Here is a 17,147-nt window from a genome sequence, read left to right as displayed (position 1 = left end):
TTTTTCATAACTGACCTGCAACTATCATGCATATATCTGTGTCCTATATACCTGAACTCTAACTGATTGTTATTATTATGAATTGCAGACGATGGTTAGTGTAACGACCCGACTGTTGTTTTGAGAGTTAGGCCCCGAACCCCGATTAACTGCTTTCCCTATATCTATTTCTGCTATTGCGACTTGTCGGGATAATTAGTTTTGAGTTTCGGAGTGTTTTGGGATACTTAATCCCTAAATGAGAGCTTAAGTATTAGAATTTGAACCGTAGTTGGAACTGTATGAAGACGGTCCCTAAATGGAATTCTGTCGATTTTGTTAGCTCCGTTGGGTGATTTTGGGCACAGGAGCATGTCCGAAATGTGTTTTTGGGTCCCGTAGCTCATTTTGGCTTGAAATGGCAAAAATCGAAATTTTGGAATTTTGGACCGATAGTGAAAATTTTGATATCGAGGTCGGAATACGATTCCGGAAGTTGGAGTAGGTCCGTAGTGTTGAATATGACTTGTGTGCAAATTTTGGGGTCAATGGGACGTGGTTTTGTCGGTTTCGGCATCAATTATAAAATGTTGAAGTTTCAAGTTCTTAAGATTTGAATTGGAGGGTGATTCACGATTTTTAGCATTGTTTGATGTGATTTGAGGGCTCGACTAAATTCGTATGGTATTTTAGGATTTATAGGTATGTTTGGTTGGGGTCCCAGGAGCCTCGGGCATGTTTCGGATGCTCAACGGGTCATTTTTGGACTTAAAGAGTTAGCAGTTTTTGCCGGTGTTCTGCAGCTGGTTTCCTTCATCATGATCGCGTATAATAATTGGGAGACCAGTTGGGTTATCTCTTCGTGTTCGCCAAGAATAGGACGCGATCGCGTAGGTTCGTCAGGTTATGCATCGCCAACGCGTGGGCTAAGCCGCGTTCGCGAAGAAGAAATAAGGCAGTAGTGGAATTGGGTGTTGTTCTTTGCGACCGCGTGAGGTCAGTCGCAATCGCGTAAGTCTGAGGAGCTTTTTCATCGCGTTCGCGTGGAGAGTTACGCGATTGCGTAGTGTTAATTTCCGGGGCAGCAAAGTTATTCTTCGCGATCGCGAGGCTATTTCCACGATCGCGATTAAGGAATCACTTGGTAGTGTTAAAGTCTCCAAAAACGGGGGTTTTGCCATTTTTATCAAAAACTTGAGTTGGGAGCTCGTAATTTGGACGAGGTATTGAGGGATTTTCAGAGATATTGATTGGGTAACGATTCTGAACTCTTTTATGACTATATTTCACTAATCTATGGTTGATTTCATCATTTAATTTCGGATTTTGGGGTTGAAATTGGAAAAACTTTGGAAGAACTTCTTCTACAAAGATTTCAAGTTTTGAAAGGGGAATTGTGGTCAGATTTGAGTAATTTTTATATGGTTAGACTCGTGAGTGAATGGGTGTTCGTATTTTGTGAAGTTTACTCGATTCCGAGATGTGAGCCCCACAGTCGATTTTTGAGTTAATTTCGGAATTTTTGTTAAAGTGTTGATTTCATTAATTAGATGAGTCTATTATAGTTGTATTTATGATATGTAATTGCTTTTGGTTAGATTTGGGCCATTCAGAGCCGGATATTCGTGGGAAAGGCATTGTGACCGATTGATTGAGCTTGTTCGAGGTAAGTGGCTTGCCTAACTTTGTACGGGGGAACTCTCCGTAGGATTTGTTATGTTTTTGATATATGAGAGTCGTGTACGTGAGGTGATGAGTACGTACACATGCTAGTTGTGGAAAAACTCGATTTTCTTACTGAACAGCAACATGTTTTCCTTTTTATTTTGAGTTATACCATTTTATGAGTATTAATATATTTTCATTCTTAATTGAGTTATTCCAATATGTGTAGCTATCATGTTTAGTCTAATACAATATGTCTACGTGTCTTAATTGCTTATCTGAACTCTGTGCAGCATGCTTAGTGATTTCCTGCTTTTTTCTTGACTAGTACTTAGTCTAAATCATAAGATTTCAAGATGTAGTTGTATTTCTATTATTTGCGCTGCATATTTACTTTGAGACTACGGAACGGTATTCCGGGATCCCCTTGTACTGCATATTTACTTTGGGATTACGGAACGGTATTCCGGGAGATTCTCTTGTACTGCATATTTACTTTGGGACTACGGGACGGTATTCCGGGAGATCACCGTGTACTGCATATTTACTTTGGGACTACGGAACGGTATTCCTGGAGATCCCCCTGTACTGCACATTTACGTTTGGGACTACGAGATGGTATCTCGGGAGATCCCATGTTGTTATCTCTGTGTACTGAGTTGTTGTCTTCTATGATTTCATTCTTGTTAAATTTCGGTCTTTATTTTACTGCGGTATTTCATTCTATCTTGTTTTATTTTATATATATATATACACCAGTAGGGCTCTGACCTGGCCTCGTCACTACTCGACCGAGGATAGGCTTGACACTAACTGGGGTACAGATTGTGGTGTACTCATGCTACTCTCTGCACATGTTTTTCGTGTGCAAGTCTAGGTGTTCCTTATCAGCCGCACTGTCAGTGAGCCGAGACAACTTTGGAGACTTCAAGGTATATCTGTCGCGTCCGCAAACCTCGTAGTCCCTTTCTACTCTTCCCAAATGTCCATTATCTTCTGTATTTTTCTTTTGATAGACTCTGATGTATAGAGACACTAGATTTTTCCTTCTGTAGTTTGTGATTCACGATGTTCCGATTTTTGGGATTTGCTGTGTATTTTTGAACGATTAGTTGTTAAAATTATGTTTTCATTTCACTATTTCACAAAATGTTAGGCTTACCTAGTCGTAGAGACTAGATGTCGTCACGATGTCATACGGAGGGGAAATTTGGGTCGTGACTAGTTGGTATCAAAGCTCTAGGTTCATAGGTGTCGTGACTCACAATCCAATTTATTATAGTCTCGTGGATCGATATGGAAACGTCTGTACTTATCTGCGGGAGGCTATGGAACTGTTAGGAAAATTTCACTACTTTGATTCTTTGTCGTGCGAAAATTGTTGACTTCAAAAATTTTAAACTTCTGTATTCTATTCTCTTGCAGATGGTGAGGACACGTACAAGCGGATCTGATGACCAGGCACCCGCGCCCCCTGCTAAAGCTGTGAGAGGCCGGGGCCGGGGTAGAGGTCGATGACGTCCACGTGGTGCAGCTAGAGCACCCGCACGAGCTGCTACAAAGGAGCCCCCCAGTAGCTCCAGCTGGAGGGCAGACACCTGAGGCACATGTTCCTAGACCAGCCCTCCATGAGACTTTAGCACAGTTTCTGAGCATGTTCGGCACCTTAGCTCAGGCTGGATTGATTCCACTTGCTCCCGCCATATCTCAGGCCGAGGGAGGAGCACAGACTCCCATTGCTTGTACTCCAGAGCAGCGGGTTCAAGTCGACCAGGTTCCAGAGATTATACCAATGCAGCCGGTAGCTCCAGCTCAGCCCGAGGTTAGGGCAGCAGCTTCTGAGGTAGAGCATCTCAAACTTGAGAGGTACAAGAAGTACTACCTACCTACCTTCGGCGGATTGGCTACATATGATTCTCTAGGTTTTCTGGAGGAGTGTCATCCTATTCTCTGTACTATGGGCATAGCGGAGACGAGCGAGGTTTCTTTTACTACCTTCCAGCTTAGAGGAGCAGCCTATCAGTGGTGGCGTGCTTATGAGTTGAGTAGTCCGGCTGAGGCAGCTTCACTTACATGGACTCAATTCTCTAACATGTTTTTGAGACAGTATGTCACTCAGAGCCTCAGGGACTCATGGCGCACAGAGTTTAAACAGTTACGCTGGGGGTCTATGACTGTGTCAGAGTATGCAGTTCGCTTCAGTGATTTGGCCCGACATGCACCGGCCTTGGTTGCCAAAGTTCGTGAGAGGGTTCGACGGTTTATTGAAGGACTCCACCCCAGCATACGGATTAGTATGGCCAGGGAGTTGGAGATGGATATTTCTTATCAGCAGGTTGTGAGTATCTCCAGGAAATTGGAGGGCATGCTTACCCGGGATAGAGAGGAGATAGAGGCCAAGAGGTCTCGAGAGTTTGGTTTTTATTCTGGTGCTCGTGCCCTAGCAGCTCGCCATGGTAGTGGTTATGTGAGTCGCCCCGTCCATTCAGCTCTTTCAGCCGTCAGTGGTATTCCGGTCCCTTCTAGGCCCCAGGAGCCTTATTATGCACCACCAGTAACTAGTGTGCCTCTTGCACGGGGTGTTCTTAGAGGCCAGTTCAGCATACCTGGCCCGAGCCAGCCACGCCCTCCCAGAGCTTGTTTTGAGTGTGGCGACACTCGCCATATGGTGAGGGATTTCCCCAGATTTAGGGGGTGCACCTCCACAGACCTCTCAGCCACAACGTGCTCCACTGGGTCCTTAGGCTATGATTACAGCACCAGCTACCACCCCACTTGCTCAGTCAGCCCGAGGTGGAGGTCGGGGAGGTAGAGGTTGCCCTAGAGGGGGAGGTCAGGCCAAATATTATTCCCTTCATGCTCGTACAGAGGCAGTCGCTTCTGATTATGTCATTATATGTATTGTTCCAGTCTGTCATAGAGATGCGTCGGTATTATTTGACCCAGGCTCTACATATTCCTATGTGTCCTCTTATTTTGCCCTGTATTTGGGCGTATCGCGGGATTCTTTGAGTTCCCCTATTTATGTGTCCACTCCTGTGGGAGATTCTCTAGTTGTGGACCACGTGTATCGGTCGTGTTCCATTGCTCTTAGTGGTTTTGAGACCGGAGCCGATTCATTATTGCTCAGCATGGTGGACTTTGATTTTATTTTGGGCATGGACTGGTTGTCGCCCCATTATGCTATTCTTGATTGTCACGCTAAAACCGTGACACTTGCTATGCCAGGTTTACCGCGGTTAGAGTGGAGAGGTACCTTAGAGTATACTCCAGCAGAGTTATTTCATTTCTTAACGCTCAACGAATGGTTGACAAGGGGTGTGACGTGTATCTAGATTATGTGAGAGATGTCAGTATTGATACCCCTATAGTTGAGTCAGTTACAATAGTGAGGGACTTTCCAGATGTGTTCCCAGTTGATATTCCGGGCATGCCGCCCGACAGAGATATTGATTTTGGCATTGATTTGTTACCGGGCACTCAGCCCATCCCTATTCCTCCATATCGTATGGCTCCTCCTGAATTGAAGGAGTTGAAGGAGTAGTTACATGAATTGATTTATAAGGGCTTCATTCGGCCCAATGTGTCACCTTGAGGTGCTATTGTCTTATTTGTGAAGAAGAAGAAGGATGGTTCTATGCGGATGTGTATTTATTACCGCCAGTTGAACAAAGTCACAGTGAAGAACAAGTATCCATTGCCTCGTATTGGTGACTTATTTGATTAGTTACAAGGTGCCATAGTGTTTTTCAAGATTAATTTACGTTCCGGCTATCATCAGTTGAAGATTCGGGAGCCAGATATCCCGAAGACTGCCTTCCGAACTCGGTATGGTCATTACGAGTTCCTTGTGATGTCTTTTAGGCTGACCAATGCCCCCAACAACTTTTATGCACTTGATGCACAAATGTGTTCTGGCCTTATCTTGATTCATTCGTCATTGTGTTTATTGACGACATTTTGGTGTACTCCCGGACTAGGGAAGATCATGAGCATCACCTCAGGACTGCACTTCAGACCTTGAGAGAAAAGAAGTAATATGCAAAATTTTCAAAGTGTGAGTTTTGGCTAGACTCAGTGGCAATCTTGGATCATATAGTATCGAGGAAGGGGATCCAGGTGGATCAGAAGAAGATTGAAGTAGTGCAGAGTTGGCCCAGACCGTCCCTAACTACAGAGATCTGAAGTTTTCTTGGTTTGGCGGGGTATTACCATCGTTTTTATAAAGGGATTCTCATCTATTGCAGCACATATGACCAGGCTGACCCAGAAGGGTGCTCCGTTCAAGTGGACAGAGGAATGTGAGGGCAGCTTTCAGAAGCTCAAGACAGCTTTTGACTACATCCCCAGTATTGGTATTGCCTACAGGTTCGGGGTCTTATACTGTATATTGTGATGCATCGCGGATTGGTCTCAGCGCGGTATTAATGCAGGACCGTAGGGTGATTTCCTACGCATCCAAACAACTGAAGGTGCATGAAAAGAACTATCTTGTCCACGACCTTGAATTAACAGCTATATGTGCCCTGAAGATTTGGCGCCATTTTTTGTACGGTGTTCCTTATGAGATTTACACCGATCACCGGAGTCTGCAGCATCTGTTCAAGCAGAAGGATCTTAATTTGCATCAGAGGAGGTGGTTGGAGCTGCTTAAGGATTATGATATCACCATTTTGTACCACCCTAGGAAGGCCAATGTGGTGGCCGATGCTTTGAGTTACCGGGAAGAGAGTTTGGGGAGCTTAGCATATCTACCAGCAGTAGAGAGGCCCATGACATTGGATGTTCAGGCCTTAGCCAACCAGTTTGTGAGATTGGATATTTCTGAGCCGAGTCGAATATTGGTTTGTGTGGTCTCTCAGTTCTCCCTTTATGATCGTATAAGGGAGCGTCAGTATAATGATCCTCATCTACTTGTACTTAAGGACACGATCTAGCATAGTGATGCTAAGGAGGTCACTATTGGAGATGATGGTGCATTGATGATGCAGGGCAGACTATGTGTGCCAAATGTAGATGGTTTTGCGTGAGTTGATTCTTTAGGAGGCTCACAGCTGGCGGTACTCTATTCATCCGGGTGCCGCGAAGATGTATCAGGCCCTGAGGCAGCATTATTGGTGGAGGAGGATAAAGAAAGACATAGTAGAGTATGTGGCTAAATGTCTAAGTTGCCAGCATGTGAAGTATGAGCATCAACGATCGGGTGGGTTGCTTCAGAAGATAGAGATTCCGGAGTGGAAATGGGAGAGGATCACTATGGACTTCGTTGTTGGTCCCACGAACTTAGCGGAAGTTTGATGCAGCTTGGGTGATTGTGGACAGGCTGACCAAGTCAGCTCATTTCATTCCTGTGATGACTACCTATTCTTCTGAGCAGCTAGCTCGAATTTACATCCATGAGATCATCAGGCTTCATGGCGTATCAGTATTTATTATCTCCGACTGGAGTACGCAATTTACATCACAGTTCTGGAGAGCTATACAACATGATTTGGGTACTCGGGTTAAGTTGAGCACAATATTTCATCCTCAGACGGATGGGCAGCCCGAGCGCACTATTAAGATATTAGAGGATATACTTTGTGCGTGTGTGATAGATTTTGGGGGTGCTTGGGACTAGTTCTTGCCACTTGTGGAGTTTGCTTACAACAACAGTTATCAGTCCAGCATTCGGATAGCACCATATGAGGCTCTGTATGGTAGGCGGTGTCGGTCCCCAATGGGTTGGTTCAAGCGGCCAGATTATTGGGTACGAACTTGGTTCAGGATGCCTTGGAAAAGGTTAAGGTGATTCAGGATAGACTTTGCACAACCCAGTCCAGACAGAAGAGTTACACGGACTAAAAGGTTCACGATGTTGCATTCATGGTTGGAGAGCGGGTCTTGCTCCGGGTTTCGCCTATGAAGGGCGTTATGAGATTCGGAAAGAAGGGCAAGCTTAGCCCAAGGTTCATTGGTCTTTTTGAGGTGTTGCGGCATGTTGGGGAGGTTGCTTGTGAGCTTGCCTTACCTCCCAGCCTAGCAGGAGTCCATCCGGTATTTCATGTTTTGATGCTCCGAAAGTATCACGGTGATCTGTCTCACGTATTGGATTTTAGCTCAGTCCAATTGGACAAGGATCTATCTTATGTTGAAGAGCCAGTGGCTATTTTAGACAGGAAAGTCAGAAAGCTAAGGTCAAAGAACATTGCTTCCGGGAAGGTTCAGTGGAGGGGACATCCGGTCGAGGAGGCAACATGGGAGACCGAGCAGGATATGCGCAGCCGTTATCCTCATCTTTTCACCACTTCTGGTATGTCTCTATGCTCGTTCAAGGACGAACGATTGTTTTAAGAGGGGGATGATGTAACGACCCGGCCGGTGGTTTTAAGAGTTAGAGCCCGAACCCCTATTAACTGCTTTCCCAATATATATTTCTGCTATTATGACTTGCCGGAATGATTGGTTTTGAGTTTCGGAGTATTTTGGGACACTTAGTCCCTAAATGAGAGCTTAAGTCTTATAATTTGGACCGTAGTCGAAACTATGTGATGACGGTTCCAGAAGGAATTCCTTCAATTCCGTTAGCTTTGTTGGATGATTTTGGGCTTATGGCCGTGTCCGGAATGTGTATTGGGGGCCCGCAACTCATTTAGGCTTGAAATGGCAAAAGTCAAAATTTTGGAGTTTTGGACCGGTAGTGGAATTTCTGATATCGGGTTCGGAATCCGATTCCGGAAGTTGGAGCAGGTCCGTAGTGTTGAATATGACTTGTGTGCAAAATTTGGGGTCAATCGGACGTGGTTTGGTCTGTTTCGGCATCAGTTGTAGAATGTTGAAGTTTTAAGTTCTTAAGATTTGAATTGGAGGGTGATTCACGATTTTTAGCATTGTTTGATGTGATTTGAGGGCTCGACTAAGTTTGTATGGTGTTTTAGGATTGGTAGGTATGTTTGGTTGGGGTCTTGGTGGCCTCAGGCTGGTTTCGGATGCTCAACGGGTCATTTTTGGACTTAAGGAGTTGACAGTTTTTGCTGGTGTTCTGCTGCTCATTTCCTTCATCGTGATCGTGTGAGAAGGTTCGAGATCGCGTAGAGTAATTAGGAGACCAACTGGGTTATCTCTTTGTATTCGCCAAGAATGGGACGCGATCGCGTAGGTTAGGCCGCGTTCGCGAATATGAAATAAGGCAATAGTGGAATTGGGCATTGTTCTTCGTGATCGCGTGAGGCCAGCCGCAATCGCGTAAGTCCGAGGAGATTTTTCATCGCGTTCACGTGGAGAGTTACGTCATCGCGTAGAGTTAATTTTTGGGGCAGCAAAGTTGTTCTTCGCGATCGCGAGGCTATTTCCGCGATCGCGATTAAGGAATCACTAGGCAGTGTTAAAGTCTCCAAAAATGGGGGTTTTGCCATTTGTATCAAAAACTTGAGTTGGGAGCTCGGATTTTGGATGGGGTATTGAGGGATTTTTAGAGATATCGATTGGGCAACAATTCTTAACTCCTTTATGGTTATATTCCACTAATCTATGATTGATTTCATCATTTAATTTAGGATTTTGGGGTTGAAATTGGGAAAATTTTGGAAGAACTTCTTCAACAAAGATTTCGAGTTTTGAAAGGGGATTTGTGGTCGGATTTGAGTAATTTTTATATGGTTAGACTCGTGAGTGAATGGGTGTTCGTATTTTGTGAATTTTACTTGATTCCGAGACGTGGTTGATTATTAACTACTTGTTAAAGTGTTGATTTTATTAATTAGATGAGTCTATTATGGTTGTATTTATGATATGTAATTGCTTTTAGCTAGATTTGAGGCATTCAGAGCCGGATATTCGTGGGAAAGGCATTGTGACCGATTGATTGAGCTTGGTTCGAAGTAAGTGGCTTTCCTAACTTTGTGGGAGGATACTCCCCGTAGGATTTGTATTGTTTATGATATATGAGCGTCGTGTACGTGAGGTGACGAGTACGTACACGGGCTAGTTGTGGAAAAACCCAATTTTCTTACTGAGCAGCAACTTGTTTTCCTTTTTATTTTGAGTTATACCATTTCTATGAGTATTAATCTATTTTCATTCATAATTGAGTTATTCCAATATGTGTAGCTATCCTGTTTAGTCTAATATAACATGTCTATGTGTCTTAATTGCTTATCTGAACTCTGTGCAGCATGCTTACTGAATTTCTTGCTTTTTCCTTGACTGGTACTTAGTCTAAATCATAAGATTTCATGATGTAGTTGTATTTCTATTATTTGCGCTGCATATTTACGTTGGGACTACGGAACGGTATTCCAGGAGATCCCCATGTACTGTCTATTTACTTTCGGACTATGGAACAGTATTTTGGGAGATCCCCTTGTACTGCATATTTACTTTGGGACTATAGAACGGTATTCCGGGAGATCCCCCTGTACTGCACATTTACATTTGGGACTACGAGACAGTATCTCAGGAGATCCCCTGTTGTTATCTATGTGTACTGAGTTGTTGTCTTCTATGATTTCATTCTTGTTAAATTTCAGTCTTTATTTTACTACGGTATTGCATTCTATCTTGTTTTATTATATATATATACAAGTAGGGCCCTGACCTGGCCTCATCACTACTCGACCGAGGTTAGACTTGGCACTTACTAGGTACCGATTGTGGTGTACTCATGCTACTCCATGTACATGTTTTTCGTGTGCAGATTCAGATGCTCCTTACTAGCCGCATTGTTAGTGAGCCGAGATACCTTTGGAGACTTCAAGGTATATTTGCCACGTTCGCAGACCTCGGAGTCCCCTTATACCCTTCTTAATGTCCATTATCTTCTGTATTTTTCTTTTGATAGACTCCGATGTATAGAGACACTAGATTTTTCCTTCTGTAGTTTGTGATTCACGATGTTCCGGGTTTTGGGATTTGCTGTGTATTTTTGAATGGTTAGTTGTTAAAATTATGTTTTCATTTCATTATTCCGCAAATATTAGGCTTACCTAGTCGTAGAGACTAGGTGTCGTCACGACGTCATACGGAGGAGAAATTTGGGTCGTGACAGTTAGATCACGTGGTAGAGGAGATACATCAAAAGGGAGGGCAGAACCCTCCCGAGGTCGAGGCCGAAGACGAAGCAAGAGTAACCTACCACTAGCCATCCAGAGAGTGTTAAGAAAGAAGGCTACGGCCAACAGAGTCCCTGAATCATCAGACACCAGTGAGTATCTCCCGTCTAGGGAAGTTTCTGAGGGAAACTCTGACCAAGCCTCACCTAACACCCAAACTCAACAAGTCCCAGGTAGATTCTACTTAGTTGATGAATCATTTTCCGCTGCTAGTTCTTCTAATGGTTCGGAAGAGGGTAGCCATGATTCTGAGCCCTCTTTCTCACATGACCCAGCTGCACCAATCAATATTGATGATGATGACGTACCGGATGACGGTATAGGGGGAGACACTTAAATGGGTGGTCTTGAGAGGACAAAGAAAAGGGAGATGTGGGAAGACAGATTTGTCAGCTTCACTGCCTTCAACAGATTTAAAGAGTGGTGGCCCCAGAGATCGCTCACTCTTGAGCGACAATTCTTGATGAAGGATTTGGACAAGAACAACCCAAATATCCTCAGACAGTTCCAGGAGAGAAAATGATGGTAATGGTTCACCCAAAGCGCCCTCGATGCAAATGAGCACTTGGTTAAAGAATTTTATGCCAATGTGTCTCACATTAAGAAGGGTACCAAGGTGACAAAAGTGCAAAATCTGAAAATCCGATTCGAATCATGTGCTTTGAAATCTTACGTGGGATTTGAGGAAGTGGAGGCAGCCCAATACTTGGATAAGTTGGATATGGGTGAAGCAACTCGCCCGTGGCTAGCTGAGATTTTGGCTATTCGAGGATCAACACCTCCGTGGCTCACATCAGGGGTTCCCATAGTCAGGGCCACCCTAAACTTTGAAGCTAAAGGGTGGCAGACTTTTGTGTACAGCCGCATTGACCCGTGCTTGAATGAGAACAACCTCCCACTTCCCCGGGAAGTCGTGATTGCTTCAATTATGGTTGGGCACCCAATCAATATGTGTGTTATAATGTCAACCAACATCACTTTGGTTGTCCTGAAGGATGAGAGATCCTACACCTACCCGAACTTCCTCACAAAGTACTTCAATGATCAAAATGTGGAGCCGAGGCAGTATGATACTAAAGTAAAGGCCAAGAAGCCTTTCTCATGGTACCACCTACAGGGTTCTGACAACCCGAAGTTTAAGGGTAAGGCAACTACCTCCGCTGGCCAGTCTGAGGAGCCAAAGGTAGTAGTTACTGATTCAGCTGTTGAGCCTTCCTTAGATGTTATGCCTTCCACAGCAGTCGAACCTTCCACCGGGACAGCAGACATGCCACCATCTTCTTCTTCCAAACCATCAGCTTCATTATCAGTGCCAACTTAATCTACTTATCCACTAACTGTGCTGCGAGTCTCCCAAACATCGGCGAGTCTCAACAACTGGATGCAGGCAGCTACTTCAAAGCTGTCTAACATATCCAGTGTTGTTGCAGCACAGTCTTCTGCCCAGGCTGCACCACAGGTACCTCCATCAGTGGAGGAAACATTGAAGAAGATTTTGGACAACCAGAAGACCATTATGGAGACTCTAGTGGCACATGGGGATGTCATTGAGGAGTTGGGCAAGCATGTAAAGAAAATGCGGAAGTCTCAAGCTTTGAAGAAGTTGGTGGATTAGTTTACAACAGTAGTTACCAAGATTGCAACGGCCGGAGATCTACCACTGGACCTACTTATGGAGTGAGTCCCTTCAGCACTAGCAGTACCAGAGGCATCGCATATAGCAGCCGGCCAGTCTGAGGAGCCGGTTGCGACTGCCCACACTACTGAGGAGATGATCCAGATGCTCAGCAACCCTATTGTCCCTCAACTATGTGATGATGAGATACATCTAGAGGAGACCGAGGGTGTTGAGGATGCCATGCAGACTGAGACCACATATGGAGTTCTCTTAACTCTCTACCCCTTCTTGTTCTTATTTTTGATAAGCATTAGGGACAATGCTCACTTTTATTCGGGGGGGTTTGTCTATTTTGATTAATTTGACATTGACATTTGGTGTGTAATAACTCTTATACTATTTTTTCTTTCATCTTTATTTTCTCTTTGGTTATTTATATATTCTTCCCTTTACCTTAATGTTTATATTGATTTTTCCCTCAGTTTGTATATTCGTTTGTCTTACTTTCCGTAGTTTAGCTTCTTTAGTTTGTCTTTCTTAGTAGTATAACTTCTTTTTGATTTGTTAGCTTCTTTTATACGTTTGAGTAAACAATAAACCTTTGGTTTTCTTAATGCCACGGTTCTTTCTAAAGGTGGATTTTGTGTGAACCGGGTAGCTCTTCCCAGCAATAGATGGCGTGACAACCTTCTTAAGGGATTGAGTCCGTTCTCTTTTATGTTTAGGCAAAATAGTAGCTCTAGTAGTAATGAATAAAAGGGTCTCTTACATGATTCACTTGGTACCAACACATTTACCCACGACCTTATGGTTAAAAATAGGTTGTTGGTAGAAATTAACTCTACTTGTGACCTTTTGACTCTTGTGTTGACTTATGCAGTCATCGAGTAGTTCAGTCGAGCCATTTGTGATTCTCAATCTCAACTAGGGTTATTGTGGGCCCTCGACTCCGTTCTCTTTAGCAATCCAGCAACGTGAAAGGTGAGGTATTAAATTGCAAGTCCAAGTTCTCGTGCTAATAGTTTAGAACTTGCCCCGAATATTTTTCTAGGCAAAATTCTAAGTGTAGCTTAGCTCGAGAAATGATTGTAGGCTCTCCTTGGTCCAATTTAAAATTTGAAATCTTCCATATCCTACCAATGTTATATCCCTAGTCAGTCCATTTGAGCCTAAGCCTTTTTTTCTTTTAATAACTACGTTACAAGCCTTTATCCGTTTTGTAATGACCCTCTTTTGGCACCCGATCTTTCCATAGCATTCTTGAGAAACAATCGGCAAAAACATAAGTTTGGGGCGAGAGACGAGGAGTTTGGAAGTGATAAAAGGTACACATAAAAGAAAGAAAGAGCAAAAAGAAAAATGCCAAAAGACAGTGAATAAGGTAGAAAGTTGAAGGGATTCAAAGAAAACAATGATGATAGGGAGTAAATAGAATGTCATGATCGAGAAAGAGTGACATTACGTCTCTCTAGTTCCCCCGAGGAGAAAGAAAATGACTCAAAGAGTCGAAAAAGTATGAGCCGAAGAGAGAAAATGGAGTGCTTAAGGAAAAATGAAACCATTCTATTCCAACAAATCCTACCTTGGTCCAAAAGCCTTCATTACATCCTGCAAAAGCCCTGCATGATTTCAGGTAGAGTGAGCTTACATTAGTGGTGATTTACATGAGGGGAAAACTTATGGTACTTAGAGCCAGACTTGTGACATTCTTTTGAGAGAGATGAGCGCACTTTTCGCAATCCTTGATTCGAGTGTTACATTCTAGAATGTGATTTGCTAATGGAGAGTAGAGGAGGAGGAGTTTGGGATCCAAAATAACCTACGTGAAAGAGCGAGCGCCCTTGATGAATAGAGTCAACTCTTGATGCTCTAGTGTCGCATTAGAACTATGGTACTCAAAAAGTCAAATCATTGCGTTGTTGATAATTCATATGTGTTATGGGTAATTGTTGGTCCCAATTGATGTGTGATTGTTTCACCTTAGGCCAGCTGAAATATCTTTTTTTCTAGTGGAGGTGGGAATTGCCTTATTTGCTTGAGGACAAGCAAGAGCTTAAGTTAGGGGGAGTTGATAAGTAGGGATTTTGACCGCTTATTTGCTCTCTTTTACTTGTGTTTTAGCTCAATAAATGCTTAAAGGGATTCCCGAAAACTAATGAAATATGCTTTTGTACAGGAACATTGGAAAACGAGCCAACAAAGTCAAAATCAACTCATAAAGGAGTCAAAAGTGGATAAGGACCAAAACAAGGCAAAATGCCCACAATGCGAACTGCACAATACTGAGTGTGACCGCAAAACAAAGGAAGAGCCATGTCAGCTCTTCTTCAGAGTATGCGAACCGCACAAATATTGTACGGCCGCAGAAGAGGAGATTCAGAGAGATGGTTTTGGGCAAGCTGAAGGAGTGCAGACCGCACCATAATTGTGTAACCGCACTCAATATTATGCGGTCCGCAGAAGACAAAGATCAGAGAGATGGGACTTCAAGTTCAAGAAGAAATGCGGACCACACCATTTTTGTGCAACTGCATAATCAAGAGTGCGACCGCACTCATTTTTATGCGGTCCGCATAAGTCTCACACAGCCAGAGCCAAGCAAGAGTGCGGACGCACTCACAAATGTGCGGTTCGCAGTAGTTGAAGGAGTGCGGCTGCAATCCAGAATTGTGCGACCGCAGGACTGAAACTTGTCAAGCCAAGTCTCATTGTGCGGACCGCACACATAATTATGCGGTTGCGTACAACCTCTGCATGGACATTTTTGTCACATATTTTCAGCTTAGTATAAATATAACTTTTTGTCATTTTTAGGGTAAGTTTTATTTTGGAGAGAGCACCTGAGTCGTTTTCCTTAATGTTTTAAGTAATATTGTACTAGATTAGCTTCTAAACATTAGATTTTCTTTTCCTAATTAATTATTATGTATTTTATCTTAATTTCTTCTTGTATTTCTTCATTTTTCATGAGTAGCTAAATTTTTAGTTAGGGTTGTGGCCCAACCCTAGTGTGGATACTTAATGGATGTTTGATTTAGTAATTGTTTGTGATTGGGTTAATGATATTTAGCCTAGTTCTTGCTTGAATTCAAGAATTAATGGTTGCAAATATTGATTCATGCCTGACTTAGTCTCTACTTGAGAAAGAGAGACTAAGTCTAGAAAAACTTGGCTAACAAGAAATTGGGGTGAACTCAATAAATTGATAGCCCCAATTAAAGGGTTGAATCTAGAGATAGTAAGACCCGACTTGAGCAGTTATCACTTGTTTTGTGCAATACCCATTTGGACTTGAGAAAGTCAAATTGGGAAAACCCACTCAAACTACCGAGAGGTATAGAGTGGGTAATTGCGTGTGATTGCTATATTACAACCCCTACCAATCAGGCTTGTCCTAGAGTTTTCAACCCATTAGGTAACCACCTCTGTGGAAGTCACGACCCTAGATCTTTTATCATTTGAAAAACAACCAAAACCAAAAATATTATTTTCTAGTTTTATAATTGCAATAAATAGTTTAAAGTAGAAGTAGAAACAACAAATAATAATGTGAAAGTATAATCTAAGGCATATTGTACAATTACACTAAATATATACCTAATCCCAATTCTAACTCCCTGAAGATTCGACCCCGACTTGCGTTGGATTTTATTATTGCTTCGACTGCCTTACTACCTATATTTGTGGTGTGAGTTTGGCCGACATCAATGTGGTACAATATTTTTTGTTTTTTCTCTTTATGCGTGTGTATTAGTATCATATGGTAGTTGGAATATTTTTTTATTGTTTTAGCTGTATTTTAAAGTGAATTCTATTATGAAATATTTTATATGATCATGTTTTGCTGTGTTGGATTTTCTTGTACCTATGGACATAGATTTTGTGTATTATGTAATAGTTTTTATAGTTATATGCAGTTGTTGGAACGACCCCGTACAAATATATACCCTATTAGTATAGCTATATACTACTCCACTCGTTTCAATTTATGTGAACCCATTTGACTGGGTACGAAATTTAAGAAAAGAGAGAGGACTTTTGAACTTGTGGTGTAAATTGAGGCACATATATTTTGTGTGGCTATAAATCATTGCATAAAGGTATGTTTCCAAATAAGGCAAAAGGTCATTCTTTTTTGCACAGACTAAAAAGGAAATAAGTTCACATAAATTGAAACAGAGGGAGTATATTGGTATCATATGCTAGTTGAATCATTTTTGGTTGCATTAGCTGGATTTAATTGGTACACTATTTGATTTTCTTTTAATAATAGTAATATAGTACAATATCTTGAATTACTTTATTATATTAATATGTGGTACACTATATTTTTATTTTTTCTTTATGCATGTGTGTTATGTAATAGTAGTATAGTCATACAGTTGACGGGAATTAACAAGTAAAACTGTATACCATGTTGGTATAGTTATATGCCATATTGGTATCATATTGTAGTTTGAACATTTTTATGGTTGTTTTAGATGCATTTTAAGTGAATTCTATCCTGAAATTATTTATATGACCATGATTTGCAGTGCTGGAATTTTTTTGTGCCGATGGACATTGAATTTGTGTATTATGTAATAGTTTTTATAGTAATAGGCAGTTGTTGGAACGACCTCATACAACTATATACCCTGTTAGTAAACAGAATGAGCAAGTTGGTTTGCGAATATTTAGTGCATGCGAGCATGTAATTTTCTCATACTTTTATTGCATCCTTTAATGTTTTGGTACAATAGTATAGTTGCATATAGTTGTAGCAATATTCTAGAGCAATCATATACTCTGTTGAT

The sequence above is a fragment of the Nicotiana tomentosiformis genome, chromosome 11 (genome assembly GCF_000390325.3).
Source record: "Nicotiana tomentosiformis chromosome 11, ASM39032v3, whole genome shotgun sequence".
Classification (NCBI taxonomy): Eukaryota; Viridiplantae; Streptophyta; class Magnoliopsida; order Solanales; family Solanaceae; genus Nicotiana; species Nicotiana tomentosiformis.
This window is presented reverse-complemented; position numbering follows the sequence as displayed.